This window comes from Dasypus novemcinctus, chromosome 8 (assembly GCF_030445035.2).
Source record: "Dasypus novemcinctus isolate mDasNov1 chromosome 8, mDasNov1.1.hap2, whole genome shotgun sequence".
NCBI classification, from domain to species: domain Eukaryota; kingdom Metazoa; phylum Chordata; class Mammalia; order Cingulata; family Dasypodidae; genus Dasypus; species Dasypus novemcinctus.
This window is the reverse complement of record NC_080680.1, coordinates 82,755,792-82,775,206: the sequence shown is the minus strand read 5'-3', so window position 1 is coordinate 82,775,206 and position 19,415 is coordinate 82,755,792. Positions and strand designations below refer to the sequence as shown.

Sequence of the window (19,415 nt, the reverse complement as noted above, 5' to 3'; positions counted from 1 at the left end):
TCACCCCAAAAAGAAACCCCTTCCACTGTAAGTCACTCTCCAATAGCCCCCAGCCTGAGACTGAGTTTTAGGGCTCAATTAATACCCCACTTGTTAACGTTTCTCTGACCTCCAGCTCTAAGTCAACGCTCCCTTAGTACCCCGTACTCTCCCTCTCTTGGAACTATATTTGTCTATTGCATATAACCTTTCCTAGAATATAATCTGCATGAGGGCAGGGCAATGGTTCTTGATTCACCAAGATTCTTCAGTCCTTAACAGATGTTAATAAATATTGGTTGAGTGATTGAAACCAATGGTGCTAACTACTGAAATCCTATAAAGACAGACCTACCCAAAAAATTAAGAGCAACAACACTTTACTACAAATACTAGAAGCAACAACATATAAAGAAATACAAAGCATTCTAATTTTCTTCAACTATTTCCATTAGAGCCACTATTAGAATAAGGCAGACCCCTCATAAAACGAGTTTGATTCAGGCACTTTAGCAAAGTAAGTCCCCAAGTAAGAGAAAAAACAGCCCTAGAGGCTGAGTCCGCAGAAGCAAGAAATATCCACAATACTTGTAGATTTGATATGACCTGGCACTGACAGGTCATCACTGAGTAAAATGAATACAACTACTTTTTTTCCCAAAAGAAAATCTTGAAAAGAAGTAGGGGAAGGTGGAAGGAAGGAAAGAGTAAGTTCTAGAAGTTTCCAATAAAACTATTTCTGTTAAGCAAATTCTATTTTCCAGCAGATTCCCCCAGACAATATTCCATGCCCTGGATGCTTATTTCAAAATCTAATGAGCAAAAAAAGAAAAATTCTAATGACCATTATAAGAAAAGCAATTAGTTCCCAATAAAACATTAAGATGATTTTTCAACATATCAAAATAATGCTGCAAAATAATGACAACATAAAAACAACAAAGCCTCCCTCTCACATACTTGAAGGTACTTCATACACTGACGGCAGATTAATCCTACTAAAGCACAGCTCTGGTCAGGCCCTTTCCTTATTCAAAACCATTCAATGGCTCCCAATTGCCTTCAAGATAAAGAACAAACTCCTAAGCAAGTATTTAAAGATCCTTCTCCTTTTGCCTCTGATCTCATTTCCTTCTAATCACCTTTAAACAACCCCTGATCCAAACAAAGTGCACTTTTTATCTTTTCCTATCTTTGTCTAGAATGTTCTTTACCCATCTTCCAAACTCCCTATGTCAAAATCCTAGCTTTTGATCCTGTTAAGCCCTACTCAAATGCCACCTCCTTCATGAAGTCTTCCATGATATCTTCCTCCACATGACCTCTACTTCCCCTAGGTTTTTACAACCGTTTTTCTAGAGATGATTCCCATGTCTTTATTACTGGCTGGCTTATATAAAAGTTACTTCTGAGCATGTTTCCTACCTTCTAATAAACTCAAATACATTTTGCCCTCACGCTTAACATGTGCCATGCAAATAGAAGGGACTAAATAAATGTGTTAAATGAAATGAAATAACGAACAGAGCAGAGAAAACACTGTATAATACGATCAGAAGCAGTCTAATTTATCCCTACCCTCAGAGAGGTAGCAAGTCTTGAAATTTAAAAAATGTATCTCCGTGTTGGGAGATTTTATCTGTCTGTAAACCTCGCTAATATTCCAACTTTCTGTTTAAATCCCCTATTTACTTTCATTATTTGCCCACAGATATTTTACTCCTACCAGTGTAGGTATGTATGTGTGTGTACATGTGGTGTGGTAATAGGGAGAAGCCGAGTAGAAAAGGGAGATTCTTATTAAAAGCTAGCAGCAGCAAAAGAGAGGCTTCCTCTTCTGTGAGAACTCAAAGTCCCCAAAGGTTAGTCACGGCATTGACTGTGACACACGGGGAGGTACGACTTAAGTCCTTTCAGGCAGTAGCTGTCCAACTTTACTGAGTATCAGATCACCTGGAGGGCTTGTCACAACTCAGATTGCTGGGCCCCAGCCCTGAGTTCCTGTTTCAGTAAGGCTGGGGTGGAGCTGAGATTTTACATTTCTGACAAGCTCTCAAGGAACGCTGATGTGGAGCACACTTTGAGGATAATCAATGTAGCTTGTCAAATGAATCAAAGGATTCAAGGTCAAGGGATCAGCTGTGGTTTATGGCATTAAGAGGCATCTCTAAAGGTAGACGATTCATTTTAATTAGATGATGGCATACAAATAATTATATCAGATAGGAATTTCTTTTTTCTTCTCACTTGTAATTCAGAAGATAAAGTCTACAGAGTAGACCAGAGAGTTATTTTGGCAAGAGAGTTAGGAGCTCTGGATTCAAGCCCTGATCCTGTCACTAGTTAGCTGTGTAACCACAGACCATTCATTACTCTCTTAGGACATCGTTGCACCAAGTGAAACGTAGAGATATTCAACCGGAAAATCTCCAATCTCAGGTCTTACAGCCTATGATCTCATAATTTTGAAAACCCATTGGCAATTTAGTTCTAAGGTATGTAATAATTATGCCAGCTATATGTAAAATGATTAAAGGTACTGCAACCTGAAAGCACAAAACAAACATAAGGAATAATTACCGGTTAAATTTGAGAAGAACCCCTGACAAACGAATTGCAGTTATGAAGACCGAAAGAACCTTTACTCGAACAGGTTTCACAAAAAGTAAGAGCACAAGAACAAAGAGACCATGGAAACAGGTTTTTTAAATATACAGGGAAGATCTTCCCACGAAAAGAACAGCTCCCTCTCTAAGAACCGTCTAAAGAAAATCGGCATGTTCCAGAGTGAGGAAACATCAACTCACCAGTCCAGCAGGGTTGAAGGGACTCCGCCGAGGAGAGAAACCCACCCCGCTCCCCAGGCAGCCCTCTGCTGGCACCCGCCCTCCACCCAGGGTGCTGCTCCTGGGCGTCTCAGCAGCACACAGCTATTTTTAAAGATAAAAGGCCACATTCCCAAGATTGCAGCCACAAGAATGTGAATATCAAATGACCTTCCCAAAGCTCGTCAATACGCCCAAGTAAAACTGACGGCGGTGCCATGTGGGCCAAGGCGGATGGTCTCTCCGGGGCATGGGCCCCACGCCCTGCAGGGCCGTGGTCCTCCTTATCTGGATCGCTGGCTGCCGCAGCTAGGCCTCTCGACATCAGCCTGGCTTCTCTCCTTTCAGCACAACTGGCCCAGACATCCTCCAGATGCCATTCTCATCCTCAGGGCCTCAGCCGCCGGAACCAGCCCAGAGGGGACGCCCTAGAGGTCCCGGATTGGTAGCTTGGACTTCTCTGTGCCAAGGACAGCACAGACGGTGACCCTCAAGGTCTTAACGATGCACCTATTCCATGGTTGTGGAGTTCATTCCAATTCGCAGTAATATCTTGTCTCCCGCTGGTGTTGCCCGGTTATCTTTGGTTGACGTGAACAGCAGTGGCCAGTATGAGCTCGCTAAGCCTCCTGGGCAGGTAGGGCACCACCAAGCACATTATCCCCCCTTAACAGATGGGGAAATGACGCCACAGGAAGATTAAATAACCTGCCCAGCCTCGCGCAGCCTGCCACAGGTGGAGCGCGAGACGATTGCAGTCCTCGTGCCTGTTCGTGAATGCAAATGCTCTGGATAGAGCCCTTTGCAGTTCTAGGCATCCCATGCAGTTTGGTTGGTTTGCAGGACAAAGACTGAGAAAGAAAATAAGCACAGAGGGAACTTTCTTAAAATTTCTCCAATTATTTCTCTTTTCCTGTGTCTCCCCAGAACACCATGAGAGAAGAATGAATGATTTTTAATAGACAAGTATTAAATGAAAGGTGGTGTGGGGACTGATGACAGAACGGGCCTGCAGGCAGCGCGGGCCCTCGGAGCATAGGATCAAAGCGTTGGGAAGAGTGGGATTCTACAGAGACCTTGGTCCTCTGCGCCCCACAGGGCTCGGCACCAATTAGTGACCACAGGCCTGAATCATCCACATTTCACTCCGTTATACAAGTACTTACACTGTAATGTGTGCGAGGCATTGAGAGAGACGTAACGATGAACTAAACTCTCCCTGCAGGAGTGTACATAAATCACTAAAACACAAAGTAAAAAGTTGTAAAAACCAGGGCAGAGGGGCAGGTAGAATGCCCAGGTGTTTGGCAGTGTGGGACCACAACCAGCTAAGGATACAGTAGGGTGAGAAAATCCTGGAACACTTTGAGGATGGGAGGGTGAGACCAGAAGGGGTGGGGACAAAGGCATTAGGGACAGTGGCTGGGGCAGGGTATAGGAAGGACAGAAAAGGAAGGTGGCACAGGACTACCACCCAAAGTTTCAGTTCAGACCAGGGGTATGGAGGAGAAAGGGTATGTGAAGTAGGGTTGAAGGATCCAAGGTAGAAAAAGCAGATAGAAGCCAGATCACCAAAGGCCTTAAGTATAGGACTAAGGAGGTTAAATTTTACCCCAAGCCAGAAGCACTCAGCACTGCCTTGCTCACGGAAGGGACTCAGTAAAAAATGGTGGGACAAAATACAGGAAGGCAATATAATTCAAGGGTAATGCAGGACAACCATGAAAGAAGATACCCAAAAAATCTGCTCTGCTTTCTTTTATCAATTATATTTAGTCAGGACAACTCCTAAGTTTACTTTAACTATCCAAAATATTTGCTATGTTCTGCCCCAGATGGTGACCATATTACTTGCAATAAGCTTCTCACCCAGGAACACTGTGAAAATTAATGTTGACGTAATGTCTGTGAAATGCTTGGAGCTCTTTGGAGATATGTGGCAAAAGGCATCTCCTTAATTAATACTTAAAGAGGTTCTACCCAGCTCTGATCTCTTTTTCTACAGACTAATGTTACGTCCACAGGATAGGGTGATGCCAGATTGGCCCCTAAATCTTCAGCACACAACAGAAGGGAGCTCTTCCGAGTTCCTTACCCATGCTTGCTAGTTCCCATGATCACAGCAGTGCAGAGATGGTTTCTGACTTGAGAATTCAAGATTGCCAAAGATGTCAGGACAAAACATGTCATTAGAAGAGCAACATAGACGTCAAAAGATGATTTTCCTTGGGACCTCATATTTATGCATGAGCAAGGGTCCAGTGAAGACTTCGAGGGGAGTCATTTTAGCAAAGCCCACATCCTAAGCGGTTACCATTTTTAGGTTTAACACAGTGTCCAAGAAAGGAAGAAATAAGAATAGCTCCCTGGGTTCATTACAAATGGAGTGGAAAAAATAATTTCAAAAGTTCAAGGGGAAAAAAAATCAATCCATTTCCTTCCCCCAAAGCTTTCACTTCTATAAATACACTCGCACAAATGGACCCAAAACCAGCCTTCCTTCTGAAAACACTACCTGTCTGGAATTTGCGAGATAAATTATGTGTCCATCTTGCTTTCAACCCCCTGAAGCTCAAACAATGCTCTCCAAAAGGCTTATCTCGTCTTCTTAAATAACACTCCTTTCCAGCTCTGATTACAAAAGTAATACATGTGCCTGCTAGAAATTTTTGAAATTTTTCATCTTTGAAAAGAAGAAAATAAAAATCTTCCACTATAGTCTGCAAATTGTGAGTTACCCTTTTAGTCCCTGTAGGTCTGTAAACATATATTTTCAACATATCTGGGATCTTACTGCATACACTGGTTTATAACCTGAGTTTTTCTATGTCTTTATTTTTCTAAATTATTTTTATGTCCACACCTTACGGGAGTGCCATTTTTAAAGTTAATCCCCATTGCTGGATATTTTATTTATTTTAGCAAATAACATTGAGAAAAACATTTTGCATAATACATCTTTAATTATTTTCTTTAGATAAATTCCTAGAAGTGGCACTAATGCGAGAAAGACTACACACAAAATTTTTAGTCTTTCGCTACAGCCAAATTGCTCTCCAGAAGGGTTATCCCAATCTTCCTCCCTCAGTCAATGGGAGGGCAACTTCCCCCAATTGCTCATGGACCTCGATTTGGTAAATTTATAAAGGGAATGTTGATGCATTTATTTGCAGTTCTTTGATTATTCCTGAGGCAGATTCCCCCCGCAAACTGTTTAGTGTCTATTAGCATTTTTTCAGAGTATGCCTTCTTGCGTGCTTTTATTTATCAGAAAGCCATTGCTTGACCGCCTGTCCAAAGGGATGCCAGAAGCAGCTCAGCAGCCTCTCTGCTCTGCATCTGCCACCCACATTTTCCCCTTGGGACCCATCAGCAAACACACAGTTCCAGCAGGTAAGTCAGACACAGAACCCAATAATCAATCATATATTCACTTATTCATTTATTCAGCCAACTTCTCTTGGGGGCCTGTTATGTGCCAGGCACCATACTAAAGAGAGGTATAAACAAAGCACTATGAGAATCCAAGAGAGGGAGTCAATGAAGCCCGAACATCAGAAATACACGAGAGTTGAAAGGTATCTAGAGGTTTACTGGTAGAGGAGAGGGAAAACAGCAGGCTAGGTTTAGAGGACGGCACAAGCAATGGTCCAGAGGCATGCTAGAGCAGGTTTGTTGAAGAAGTTTTTCATTCTTAGGGCATGAAGATGAGGGACTGAAAAGTTAGCTCCTGCTGAATTCACCCGCTAAACTGGTCTTGCCCCTCCGCATCTGGGCTTTGGTTCACAATTCCTGGTCCCTCTCCAATGGACTCCTCCAAAAGCCTTCTTTGAGAACTATCCCCCCATCTGTCTTTCCAGGCCTCTCTGCCTGGAGCCAGAATCCTGGCACTCACACCCATCTACTCAACAATCCCTAGTGGAGTGATGGTTCTGTTCTCTCATTCCTGGGTTTTAGTCTTCTTAGTCCAGCTAGAAAAGAAACTTCTGGCTAGTGATATAGTCTCTCATACCACTAGCCTCTCAACACTGGGCTAAACTTAAAAATAGGCAGTCAATAAAAGCTTAGAGACTCTAACCAAATTAAATGGGGCAGAATAAATACAAGAGAGGGGATGAGCGTGCACAGGTTGCATGCATCTAACTGTCATCTGGACTTCTGGGAAAATTGAAACTGTCTTTGAAAATTAGCTTCTGAACACGATCATGGCAAAAGAGAGATTAATTCTCATTAGGCATGTAACTCTGCATCTACCTAGACATTTGTCAGTGAGGCACATGAATGGGGCTTGTTAAACTGAGCTACATATCCCAAGAGTTTCTGTGCATAAAAGGTCAATATATTCTGAAGATTTGGATTTTTTTCCTTTGAGGGAAGGCAGAAGGAAAAGAGAGGGAAGAAGTCACTAATACATGGCATCTCTGCTGGGATTTTCCATACTGATCATTCCAATTCAAAACTAAACTTCCTAATTCCATGTTGAAGGAACTACTCCGCATCATTCATGCTTTCATGCATGCAGCAAACATTTCTAGATAATCCCTCCCTGAGAGCAAGGAGCCCACACATTCCTCGAGTGGTGAGAACTCTCCCTGTTCTGGTTCAGATTCCCTCAGCCGTGGATTTATCCCCGACCACAAAACTCAGTATAGTGATTTGCTTGTCTGTCCCCACTCTGGGCTGTGACCTCTGCAGGCTGAGGACAGTTTCTCCATCCCTATGTGCTCTGGGGCCTAGAACGTTGCCCTCTGCATAGTGGACCGTCAGTCAGTGTTGTGGAATTCAGTGCAGTGTCAGGGCTGTAATGGACTTTAAAAATAATCCAGTCCACAGAGAGGAAATTGAGGCCCAGAGAGGGGAAGCTGCCTCTCCAAATTCACACGAGAGTTGGTGTTGATTAGCAGGTGAGAGAGAAAGAAACCAAAGATGTCAGCAGTGCTGTAAGTCTAGGGAATTAAGGTACCAGGAATTCTTGGAAAGGATAATAATTTGGGTTGGTGGGGGGAACTAAGTATGGTTCTGGATAGCCTCAAACACATGGAACAAGTCTTATCCCTCTTCTCCATGACAGCCCTTCAGATAATATAAAAAAGGAAATAAAAAATTATTGAATGTTTTCTATGTATAGGTAGAAAACAGGGATCATGTCCTCCTTGAGTCTTTTTCTCTATAAGACCCATAGATAGATAATCAATGATATAAGCAAGTAAATAATGTGCCTCAGATAATACAGCTAGAAAACCCAGGTCTGATTGAGTCAAAGCCCAGGCACCTTCTCGTGCATCCCACTGCCTCCCTAACTGTATTACTAAGGCTACAAGGCACCACAGAAGAGCCAGCTAGACCAAGTGATTGAGTTCCCAGGCAGGTTTGGCCATGCCCAGGACAGGAGGCAGCAGCTCCAGAGGCTGGACCTCAGGTCTGCAGCCTCACTGCCCTCTGAAAATGCAGAGAGTGGGCACCAGCCTTCTGAGTCCTTACTAGCATGTGACTGAGAGGAGGGGCCAACTCTGAGAGCAAGTATGAGACAGAGAAACACAGGGGGTAAGCAGACGTGGCTCAACTGATAGAGCATCCACCTACCATATGGAGGGTCCAGGGTTTGATCCCCAGGACCTCCTGACCCATTTGGTAAGCTGGCCGATGCACAGTGCTGCTTTGCACAAGGAATGCCGAGCCATGCAGTGGAGCCCGTGTAAGGTTGCCCCATGTGCAAGGAGTGCGCCCCAGAAGGCGAGCCGTCCCCCCTCGCCACCGTGAAAAAAAGCGCAGCCTGCCCAGGAGTGGCACCACATGAGCGGAGAGCTGACACAGCAAGATGACGCACAAATGACCACACACCATGATGACAAAAAAGAGACACGGTTTTCCAGTCCCACCGCATAATGCAAGCGGACACAGAAAAACACACAGCGAATGGACACAGAGAGCAGACAATGGGGGGAAGGGAAGAGAAATGAATCTTTCAAAAAGAAAAAAAAGAAACACAGGGGCCCACTTATGCTTTTGACTTCGTCAAGATCCCACTGGTGACTGTGAAGAGAGCAGTAAGGTATTGTCATAGTCATTGCTGCACTCATTTCATTTCATCGTTCCACGCTGTATGCCCGGCCTCTGCCCTGAACCAGGTTCTCATATCTTAGGAACGGGGGTGGGGGAAGGGGGGTGAGGGTGGGCCCCCTCAGCCTGGAAACAATTTCTCAGGCAAAGCAGGACATTTTGATGCGGAGCATTTCATTTCAAAGCAACTATATCAAGCAAGCCTTGTAAAATGGAGAATCCCTTGTTCGTTAAACCTATCAAGCAAAATGAGAAGCAGAAAGCTCTGAGCCCCACTCCTCCCCTCCTCTGGGCCTCCAAGCAGTGCAGTTGGAATGTCTGCTCCCACTAGATAGTCCCTCAAGTCCCTTTCAACCTGAAGTTCCTCAAGTCCAGCTCTGGTTGGATGACCAGGAAGGTGACAATCAGGGCTCTGGTGGGGACACGGCTGAGAACACCTTTGAGTGAGTTGTTCTAGCTGCCCTTCCCTTTCTTTCTCATCTCTCACTCTTGCAGTAGGGCTCAGCTCAAATCCCACACCCTCCTGGAAGCCCTGGCTCTCCCCTCAAGGCATGCCCAATCCTTCTGCTGGGCTCCCACGAGTCTCTGTAGCACCAGCACCTTGCCCAGCACTGACTCACTGCCAGCGGGAGGTGGGGCAGGGACTGTCTGATTCACCCATCTCCTCCACCCCACATCCCTGCTCAGGTCTTTCTTGGCAAAGCACATTGCATTGAGTGGAGCAGGAGTTCGGGAGGATATTCTGAGCAGATGTGAGATAGTGATCTTGGGGCAGCAGTGACAGCAGTGAGAGGAGTGCCCAGAAGAGGGAGCTGATGGCAAACTTTGGGGGGCCCACAGGAACCCTAACTTGGCCTCGGTACTAATAAGAGCACAGATTCTGAAGTGAGGCTGTGATGCTCTCATTCCCCTCTGGGCTGGTCAGAGTCCACCTGTACAGCTGTGTCCAATTCTGAGCTCTGTCCTTTTCAGTAGACTGGATAAACGGGGCATTCTGCCTGGAGAAGTTAAGACAGGGGGACCTGATCCCTGACTTCGAGTGCCCAAATGGCCTGAATGGTTATCATAGGGAAGAAGAAATGGATTTTTTTTTGGTGGGACTTGAAATGGCAGAGTTAAGGCCAGTGGGGCAGCCATTGCCTGGAGGAAGATTTTGGCTCAGATCATGAAGAACTCCGTAATAACCACAGTCAACCAAAGTGGACTAAGAGTGCCTCAGGGTTTGGCAGGTCCAAGCAGCAAGATGCTGGGTGTGCTAGGGGAATTCCTGCCCCAGACAAAGGCTGACTTGACTTGATTATTCTCCAAGTTGCAACCCTGAGAGTCTGTGACTGTCTGCTAAAATATCCTGTAACGTGTGCAGGTGGTCAGCATATAGGCAGAGAACATTGTCACGACACCTTTCACACTTACTAACATCACTCCTTCACTGCCTCTAAGGAGCTTACTGCACAGCTTTTGTGAAGAACTAAGTACTGAAAACACCCAGGAATGAGTTCAGGAAAGAAATAAACAATTCTTCCTGCCCCTATAAACGAAATGTCCCCACGTCCCCCACTCCAGCTCAGGGAAGAGGAAAGGGGACGAGCATATATATCTCCATATGTCTATGCTAACCTGACCATGACCCGACAGCACCTGCTCCAATACCAGAGAGTCCTGGGCAGCCTGAGTTTGATGTCCTTTTTCAGGGAAAACCAGAGAGAATAGTCTCCAGTTAACCAACCGGGTTATTTTCATGAAAACAAATGGCACCCCCACCTTTATTTTAGCAACTTTTTTCCCCTGAATTCTACATTTGGAGCAAAGAAAACAATAACCTCAAGCAGTTACCCAGAAGCTTAACATGTTAATGTTCACAAATCAGCCCTGGAGAAGTTTTTTTCTCTTTGGAGGGGTGGGGGGATATGTGGATTCCCTGTTTTTAATAAGCCTAACCTACACCCTACATTCTGAACACTCAGAGAACAGGAAGCACAGAATTTCTCATCTGCCTGCGCATCTGTCTTCTCTTAAGTCAAAATCTCAGAGAACTAAGCACTGTTGCATCCGGATGGATTCCTCTGAAGCTCTTTCCGCTCAGGATTTTGAAAATTTGCCATGTTACTCTTTTACTGAAACAGCTGAGGTTCTCAGATCATTCCTCAAGAGAGGTCAAAAGAACATACTTTCATACTTTTAGATTTTCCTATGTATCTTTTTAGCCTGTAATTAGTGTGGGGTTTTTTTCTCGCAGAAGAACCAATGTTAAGGGCACACATCATTTAGTAGCCAGCTTGTGAAGTGATTGGAAGCCTGAATTGCCTCTAACCACAGGCAAAAAATCAGGTGGGTTCCTGAAAACAGTGTCACTTCAGTAAAAATAATGTCTACTACCTTTAAACCAATCCTCTGAGCATCAAATCAGGCTTCCCACTGAACTTCAGGTAGATAGTTAAATTTAAAAACTCTCATATTTTCAGAGCCAGTGTTACTCCTGCTTCCATAAATGTATATTAAGTTTAGGGTACATCTTAGAATACAGTAGAAGTGCAACTATAGTAGCTATGCATAAATCTAAATTTCATTTATTGAATGGTGTTAAGTTCATAAGTGTTTGATATTTGAATGCTTTCCATACCAGGTCTTTTGGTACAGTGAAGAATGCTTTTATGATATAAATAAGGATTGACAAATTTCTCTAGCTTGAAGGCTTAAATTTCACATAGTATATTTACTTAAATAAATAAGCCACATTGAAAAGCTAAATAAAAAATTCAGACTTATCTTTGAGGTTGCATCAACTCTTCATCAAATGAAGAACCTACATTTCCAGGCCTCAGAACGCTGAGGGTGAGTTGAGCTGAGGACTTTCACCCCTGAGCATAAGCTTCATGTTTGGACTAAAATCACAGGCCTTTTTCAGTTCAGTACCTCATATGCATCTCAAGCTTGCACTTGGGCTAGGCCCTGTAAGAAGGGCATGGGACGGAGGTAAGAGGGACATTGTGCCTGCCCTCCCAGGATCTTCTCTTGGGCAGTAGCCACATGCACAAGTGACCACACACCAAATCCTGCAAGACTGACTGCAATGGCTTCTCCATGAGAGGCAACAAGTCCCGTGGGAGGTCAAGGGAGGACAAAAACCAAGTTAGGGGGATGGGGAAGCCAGTTTCCTAAGGGAGGTATGATTTGAGCTAAGACTTCAAGCATGGGCAAGACCCCCAAGGCTGAGGCACATGCTAAGCAGAGGGACCAGAAGGAGAAGCAAAGGCCTAGAGGCCAAGATGTCAGGATGTCGGGGGATCACATGTGGAGGACAGGGAGAGGGAGGAGGGAAACTGAGGAGAGGGATGGAGACGGCCCATGGCCCATGGCAGGTTGAGGACTCTGGACTTACTCTTCATACACAAGGGACTCACTGAAGGTTTCTGAGGAGTGACGTCATCAGAGCCACACTTTAGAATAGAGAGAACAGAAGAGAACAGAAACGATGGGGGCATGTTTGAGAGCGATTTTGGAAGTAAAAATGACAGGACTGGGGGACTGACTGGATTTCAGTAAGGAGGGAGCAAGGAAGTCACCCTCCTCCCCCTGCATTACAGAGTCCAGCCTTGGTGGGGGGCGGGGTGGGGGCGGGGGTGATGGCCAGAGCCCTTGGCACCAAGAGCTCTGCCCGACTCTTGCCTTTCATTTACATGTCAATGAGCACGTCCGGGTCCTGCAGTTAGAGAGGGAGAAGGAAGAGAATGAGGGAGAAAAGGAGGAGGGAGAAGGAGAAGGAGGGAGGGAGAGACACCCAGAAAAAGTAGGTCTACAATGACACATCCCAAAGCAGCAGCAGGAGCAGCAGTAGGAGCAGCAGCAGTACTTTGGGCCTGATTTTGCAAGTAAGAATGCTGTGGCTGGGTGTTTTGTTCTTAAAAATCCCTGAAACACAGTTTTGTGTTGAAGGGGCAGAAAGTCTGCTCTGAAGTCTCCCCACTAACTGATAATATCTGAGCAGGTAGCCTGTTTAGTTCTGTAATGCACCAAGCCTTTTTAGGCCTCCAGGTCTTTGCTTTTGTTGTTCCTTCTGCCTGGAACATCTTTTCACCCCCTTCCCTGAATTTAATTTTAATTGTTGCTTACTACACACCTGACATTACTCCAAGTACTTTGCATATATCAACTCATTTAATCTTCTCAACAGCTTTATCACGTAGATATGTATTATTATTATTCCCAGTTTACAGAGGAAGAAACTGAGGCCCAGAAAATTAAATAGCCTGACCATGGAATAGATTTAATTAGTGGAGGAGCCAGTATTCAAATCCCGGTAGTGTGGCCCCAGAGGCTGCACTCCCACCCACAAAGCTCCGTTGCCTCCCCAGCTCTAGGCATGGCTGGCTCCTCTCCTTCAGCTCTCAGTGCTCAGACAGGCTGTCCCTGACCTTCCTCACATGGCGCCCCCTCTATCGCAGTTACTTTCTCTCACAGTACCCTGCTGATTCCCTTCCCAATCCTTATCATGATGAGTAATTATCTTATTTTTGCATTTCCTTATTAAATTTCTCCAACTGGAATCTAAACTCCAGGACAGCAGGGATTTGCATCTTGCTCCAATGTATCCCCGGCATCTAGAACAGTCTCTGGCACATAGTAGGTACTCAATGAATAACTACTGAATAAACGAAGAAGGGCAGTACCAAAGGTTCTACATGCTTTGACTCAGGGTCACAAGGTATCACAATGTTGCTATTTACCCTCCTGTCCTATTCTCCTTCCTTAACCTCTGTAAATCCTTAGCATCCTGCACTGAGGCAGCAGGGAGCCAGTACCCAATTCTGAGAGGATAAAGACAAACCTGATATATTTATAAGTATGTCTGACTGTCAACTCCCCACCCCCCCAACCTGGGTCCTTGAGCACATGTGCCCTTCTGCTGTGATAAAGTTGTGGGAGGCAGGGATTGAGTCTTCTGTTAACCCCTTGGTGTCCTCCCACCACCTAAGAGAATTTACAGGGCATTTGCTGCTGTTGCCGCCAGTGTCTAATCTGAGCTCCCTCCAAATAACAAAAAAAGTTCCCGACCAGGCTCAGAAGGCACCTTGAGTTTATAGATCACATTGTCATGAGGAGTTCCGTCTACACTGGAAATGTGTGGTGAGGTTTTACCCAAAATACGCAATAAAACAAAAAGCTCTATTTATATACCCCAATGATACTGAGCTTGTCCATGAGCACACTGATAAAAGAAACTAACTTTTATACAAGACCTATTATATGCAAACACACCATTAGGCACTTTTACACATGATCTCATTAGTTTGGGACTATTATTATTACTGTTTTACAAATGAGAAGGATGAGGCTCAGAGGTGTCCTGTAACCGGCCCAATATCCCAGAACCAGTGGAGATTCAAACCCGGGTATGTGTGCCTCCTGAACGTCTTTCCAATGTCTTCTACTCTGAACTTCTCCCCATCTAAGCCCTGCACTTTCCTGCCTCTGTGCTTTCACTCACACCAGTCCCTTGGCCTAAAACTAGTCTTTCTACTCATCTCCACCTGTTGAAATCTTTTTTCTCCCCCCCTCCATGGGGCAGGCTTTCCCCAATCTCTCCTGTTGGAATTTGCACACCTCAGTGTTCCCAGAGCACTTTGTCTCCAGGTCCCAAATGATTTAACTCCCAGACTACCCTTAGGTCGGGCCTGTTGGTATTTTTCATGTTTGTTTCCTTCTGAGTGATTGGTGAGAAAATAACTTGTTGAACCACTGAAGAATGAAGAGGGAAAAGACTGGTGGCATTGGAATGCATCTAAGAGGGAAAAGATTCTGGACAAATTAGCTTCGAGTATAGGGTATCTATCATTTGTGAAAGGCAAACCTATGTACCACAACTCTGCTGTTTTCCTGCTACAAACACAACGCACATTCTCACCAGTCCTCTGATTTCATAAAGCTGAAACTTAAAACCAGGATGTCTAGGAAGGAAATAAAATAATAACATCACTTTCATGAGAATCCTTTCATAGTAATGCACTTCATGAACACGCTGGGGAGATTCTAAGTGCAGTACAAGGGGGGACAAGAGATTGGAGAAAAGAACAAAGTTCACCATTAACTGTCTACAGCTTGTTTTGCTGTGGCTGCACAAGAATTCACCTGTCCTGGGAAAGTATGGACTTGCCAGACTGAAGGCCTTTCCAACCATGTTGAACACCCTAGGATGCCTTAGCTAGAGAGATTTTAAATTGTCTGAACTGAAAAACATCTCAACCATCACTTTAGACTAGAAACAAGTAGATACTGGCCTTTATCAGGTCCCCTAGAACAGTCCGTTATTATTTTTTTCAAACAACCATTTTGAGGTTTTTACAAAAATATCCAACTCCCAAACAGAAACGCTTCCTGCTCTATAAGCCACTTTGAAAACAAATCATTATGCGTTGAATATTTTATGATGATCCAAAGCTCTGAAGGAGGCAAGGCAAGCATTCACCAATCCTAGCCTTGTCTATTTTGAGACTCCCAAAGCAAACTGCAAATTCCTCCTTTATTTTCTAAACGCCTATTTGCAAGTGCTGGGTGGATTCTTGATGAAGTATTGCCTCCACCCCAAACTGACCTTAAATCCAGAGGTGCACAGGTTCCACTTCTCCAGAATTTACAACTAGTAGGAACTCGACGACCACCTAGGGAACCCCACCCCTACCATTTTACAAGTGGCGAAACCAAAGAGGGGGACCTGCCCAAGGTCACCCAGCCAGTAGATGGAGAGGTGCCACCAGAAGCCAGGGACCCCTGACTCCTAGTTCAGGGAGCATCCTCTACTCCCGGAGGCTGACTCAGTCTGTCCTAATGCCAGTTTAGTGACGTGACCCTGAGATTAACTTCTGTGAGTCCCAACATGCCCTTTCCATCCCTAAAGAGCACGGAGCAGAGCCACTCGGGGATGCCCCTTGACTCACAAAATGGCAACACGAGCATTGCACTTCGGGGATCGTCCCTGGCGAAACCCTCCCGGTCCAAGTGTGGCCCTTGAGGCCGGGCAAGGAGGCTGATTCGAGGTCACTCGGAAAGTTGGCGCTGGCCGTGGCCGCCGCACCTGAACCCAGGTCTCCCGCCTACCAATGTGCGGTTCTTTCCACTCCACCATGCCGATCTCGAAAACTCAAGCAATAAATTGATACTTTGGAAAGATTTAACCCTTGCAGGCCCTGACTAGGACCCCAAGCGAGCCTGCGGACGCGCCCCCACGCCGACAGGGGGACACGAGGACCGGGCGCGGGTCACCCGGGGCCATGGTGCAGGCGGAGCGCCCAGCGGCGGGAGGCGCAGAGGAAACCAAGGGGCAAGCAGCCTGCAGGTCTCGGAGACGCAGGCCTGGTAGTGGGAACCAGCAGTTCCCCCAAAACTTTGCGGCGCGGGGACCTCGCCCTTACCTGCAAAGGAGGCGCGGCCGGCGCGAGCGCGGACCTGGCGGGCTGACGCTCTCGGCGAGGGGCGGTCCCGCCGGGCAGCTGGCACCGACGCGGGCAAGGCTCGGGCAGCGGCTCGGCTTGGGCTCGGCTCGGGCTCCGCCTCCCTCGCCGCTGCTGCAGCCGGAGGGGGAGCGCGGGGTCGGGCCGCGCCCGCGCCGTCTGGCCGCGGCAGGTGCTGAGGCTGCAGCTGCGCGGCCGCCAGCTGCCAGCGCCGCGACCCCCGCCCCGGGGGGGGAGCCCCGCGCGCCGCCTCCGCCGGCTCCGAAGGTCCCAGCCCGCCGCAGTGGGCGGCCCCGCTCCCCGCCCCCCCTCCCGGGCCCTGTCTCCCCCGGCTTTCCCCAGTTCCCTGCCAGGGCACTCACTAGAAGACTGAGGCTGGGAGAGGAAGGGGCTCCTCGGCGTCACCCAGAGAGGCGGCGGCGGGGCCAGAACTGGAATCCAGAAGAGTCCCAGGGAACGACACCCTTCGCACCCTTCCCTCACCCTTGGCCTTCGGGCTTGAAGAGCCTCGTAGCGCGGGACCCTAGAGGGGTGGAGGGGAGCAGATGATCCCGACTCACCCCCGCCTCTGCGGGCTTCGGGCTGAGAGGGTATGGAAGAGGTGGGCTCAGTTTGGGCGCTGAGTACGCCCACCACCTCTGCCTCTGCAAACTCCTCCTTCCTCGCTGGGACGCTCCCAGCTTTCCTTGGCCTTTCTGACCACTCCTTCTTCAGCTCCCTGAGGAGTCCCCAAACCCCGACGCCCCAACATGCTGGGGTGCTCTGGGATTCTGCCCTCAGCCCTCTTCTGACTGTCCCGCCCATCTCACCCACTTCCCTGGCCCCAGTCCCACCGCCTCTCTGCCCATCATATCCAAATGCATGTCTCTATCCAAGAACTCTTTTCTGTATTGAAATGTCCAGTGAACACTAGGTCATTCCCCGTGTTAGACACCGAGCATAGAACCTCCACGGAAGTACAATCCCTGCTCTCCTGGAATGTACAGTCCAGTGGACGGTGAACGCAGCTCAGTCCCTCCAACAATAGCATGATTCTAGAGTGCTCAGGGTGCCAGGATTGGCCAAGTGAAGGAAATAGGCCTCCTAGAGGGGGGACCTCTAAATGGAGACCTGGAAGGCCAAAGTGTGGAGAGAACCTTCCAGGCAGAGGCCACAAGACCCCAAGATGAAAGAGATCAGAGTAAGGGAAGGGCAGGAGTTGGGCAGAGTGGGAGAGTCAGCAGTGGCCGGTTCCTGGATAAGGAGTTTGTGCTTTGTTCTAAGGACAGTGGCAAGGCATGAGAGGTGTTTTGAGTAGGGGAGGGACACCATCAGTTTGGCATGTTAGATCATGTCTGCTGGACATCTCCTGAATGCTCTTCAGGTACCCCCGTCTGAACAGAGACAAACACAAACTCTCATTTTTCCTCCAAATTTCTCCTGCCTTGCTTCTTTACCTCAGCTGTGGTGGCACCACCTGCCCCGCCGCCACCCCCCTCCCCCCGGCACTTAAACCAGAAGCCAAGGGGATATTCTAAATACTTCCTTTTTTCTTTCCTCAGACCCTACTGGTTACTAAGTCCTGTCTACTCTGTCTCCTTAGTATCTCTTTTCCAAGTCTCTTCCTTTCCATCCTGCTACAGTTGTCTTAGTTCAAGCTTCACCTTTTCTTGCCCAGGCTAGAAATCAGCTTCAGTTTTGCCTACTTGCAATTCTCCCTCCACATGCTGCCAGTGATCTTTTTTTTTTTAATTGCAGTAACAATATGTACAACATAAAGTTTCCCATGTTAACCACTTTCAAGAATACAATCCAGTGGTATTAATGACATTCACAATGTTGTGCTACCATCATCACCTTCAATTACGGAAATTTTTCTATCACTCCAAAGAGAGATCCTGCACCCCACCCACTATGCAATAATTCCCCATTCCCCTACCTGCCCTCTGCCCCTTATGATAAACTGTAACCTACTTTTTGCCTCTATGAATTTGCATATTCTCGATATTTCATGGAATTGAAATTATACAATATCCATCTTTTCATTTCTGGCTTATTTCACTCAACAGGATGTCTCAAGGTTCATCCATGTTCTAGCATGTGTCCCAACTTCGTTCCTTTTTTACAGCCAAATAATATTCCATTGTATATATATACCACATTTTCTTTTAAAATATTTTAAACCACAAATCTAACAAGACACTTTCCTGCTGAAGATACCTCCATTGTTCCTTCTTGACCTTCCAATGAAGCCCTCTGTGGTCCCACCTCTGTTACTGTACAGTCCCACCTCCACATCACCCCCATACTCATGCTCGAAACACCTTATGTTCCTAGGGCACATCATGTTTATCATAGTAAAAATAGCTACATTTTATTTATCACTAAGTGCCAGGCATTGTGTTAAATGCTTTAATACAATGTTTCGTGTGATAAGAGGCACAGAACATAGTGTTAAAAAATGAAATCTGTGAACCCAAAGTGCCTGGGGAAACGGACTTGGCCCAGTGGTTAGGGCGTCCGTCTACCACATGGGAGGTCCGCGGTTCAAACCCCGGGCCTCCTTGACCCGTGTGGAGCTGGCCCATGCGCAGTGCTGATGCGCGCAAGGAGTGCCGTGCCACGCAGGGGTGTCCCCTGCGTAAGGGAGCCCCACGCGCAAGGAGTGCACCCCATAAGGAGAGTTGCCCAGTGTGAAAGAAAGTGCAGCCTGCCCAGGAATGGCACCACCCACACTTCCCGTGCCATTGACGACAACAGAAGCGGACAAAGAAATAAGACGTAGCAAATAGACACAGAGAACAGACAACCGGGGGGGGGGGGGATTAAATAAATAAATAAATCTTTAAAAAAAAAAGTGCCTGGGTTCAAATCCCAACACTGCCATTTTTTAACTTGTGCGATCTTGGGAAAGTTCTATAACATCTCAGTTGTTGATTTCTTTTTCTGCAAAGGGAGCATAATATAACATGAACATCTACAACATAGAGATGTTCTAAGGATTCAAAGACTAGAGATGAAACTGCATTCATCACCTGTTAGCTGGCACTACTAGTAGCTTTTACAATCATTATATGCAGTGAGGTTTGTGCTTATTTTACAGATAAAGAAACCAAGGCTTCAAGTA

The 19,415-nt window shown here is 46.5% G+C and overlaps 1 protein-coding gene across 3 annotated transcripts in view; it reads right to left on the bottom strand.

Annotated features, from left to right (window-relative positions):
- FRMPD1 (FERM and PDZ domain containing 1) overlaps positions 1–16,500 on the bottom strand; it is a 113,011-nt gene extending 96,511 nt beyond the window's left edge. Inside the window, exon 1 of one of the 3 annotated variants that reach the window (XM_004457253.4) lies at positions 16,271–16,500. The gene's annotated coding sequence lies outside the window, so the exon portion shown is untranslated. The remainder of the gene's footprint in view (positions 1–16,270) is intronic. The other 2 variants (XM_071216865.1, XM_071216864.1) reach the window with 2 other exon arrangements.
- Positions 16,501–19,415: the final 2,915 nt, after the last annotated feature.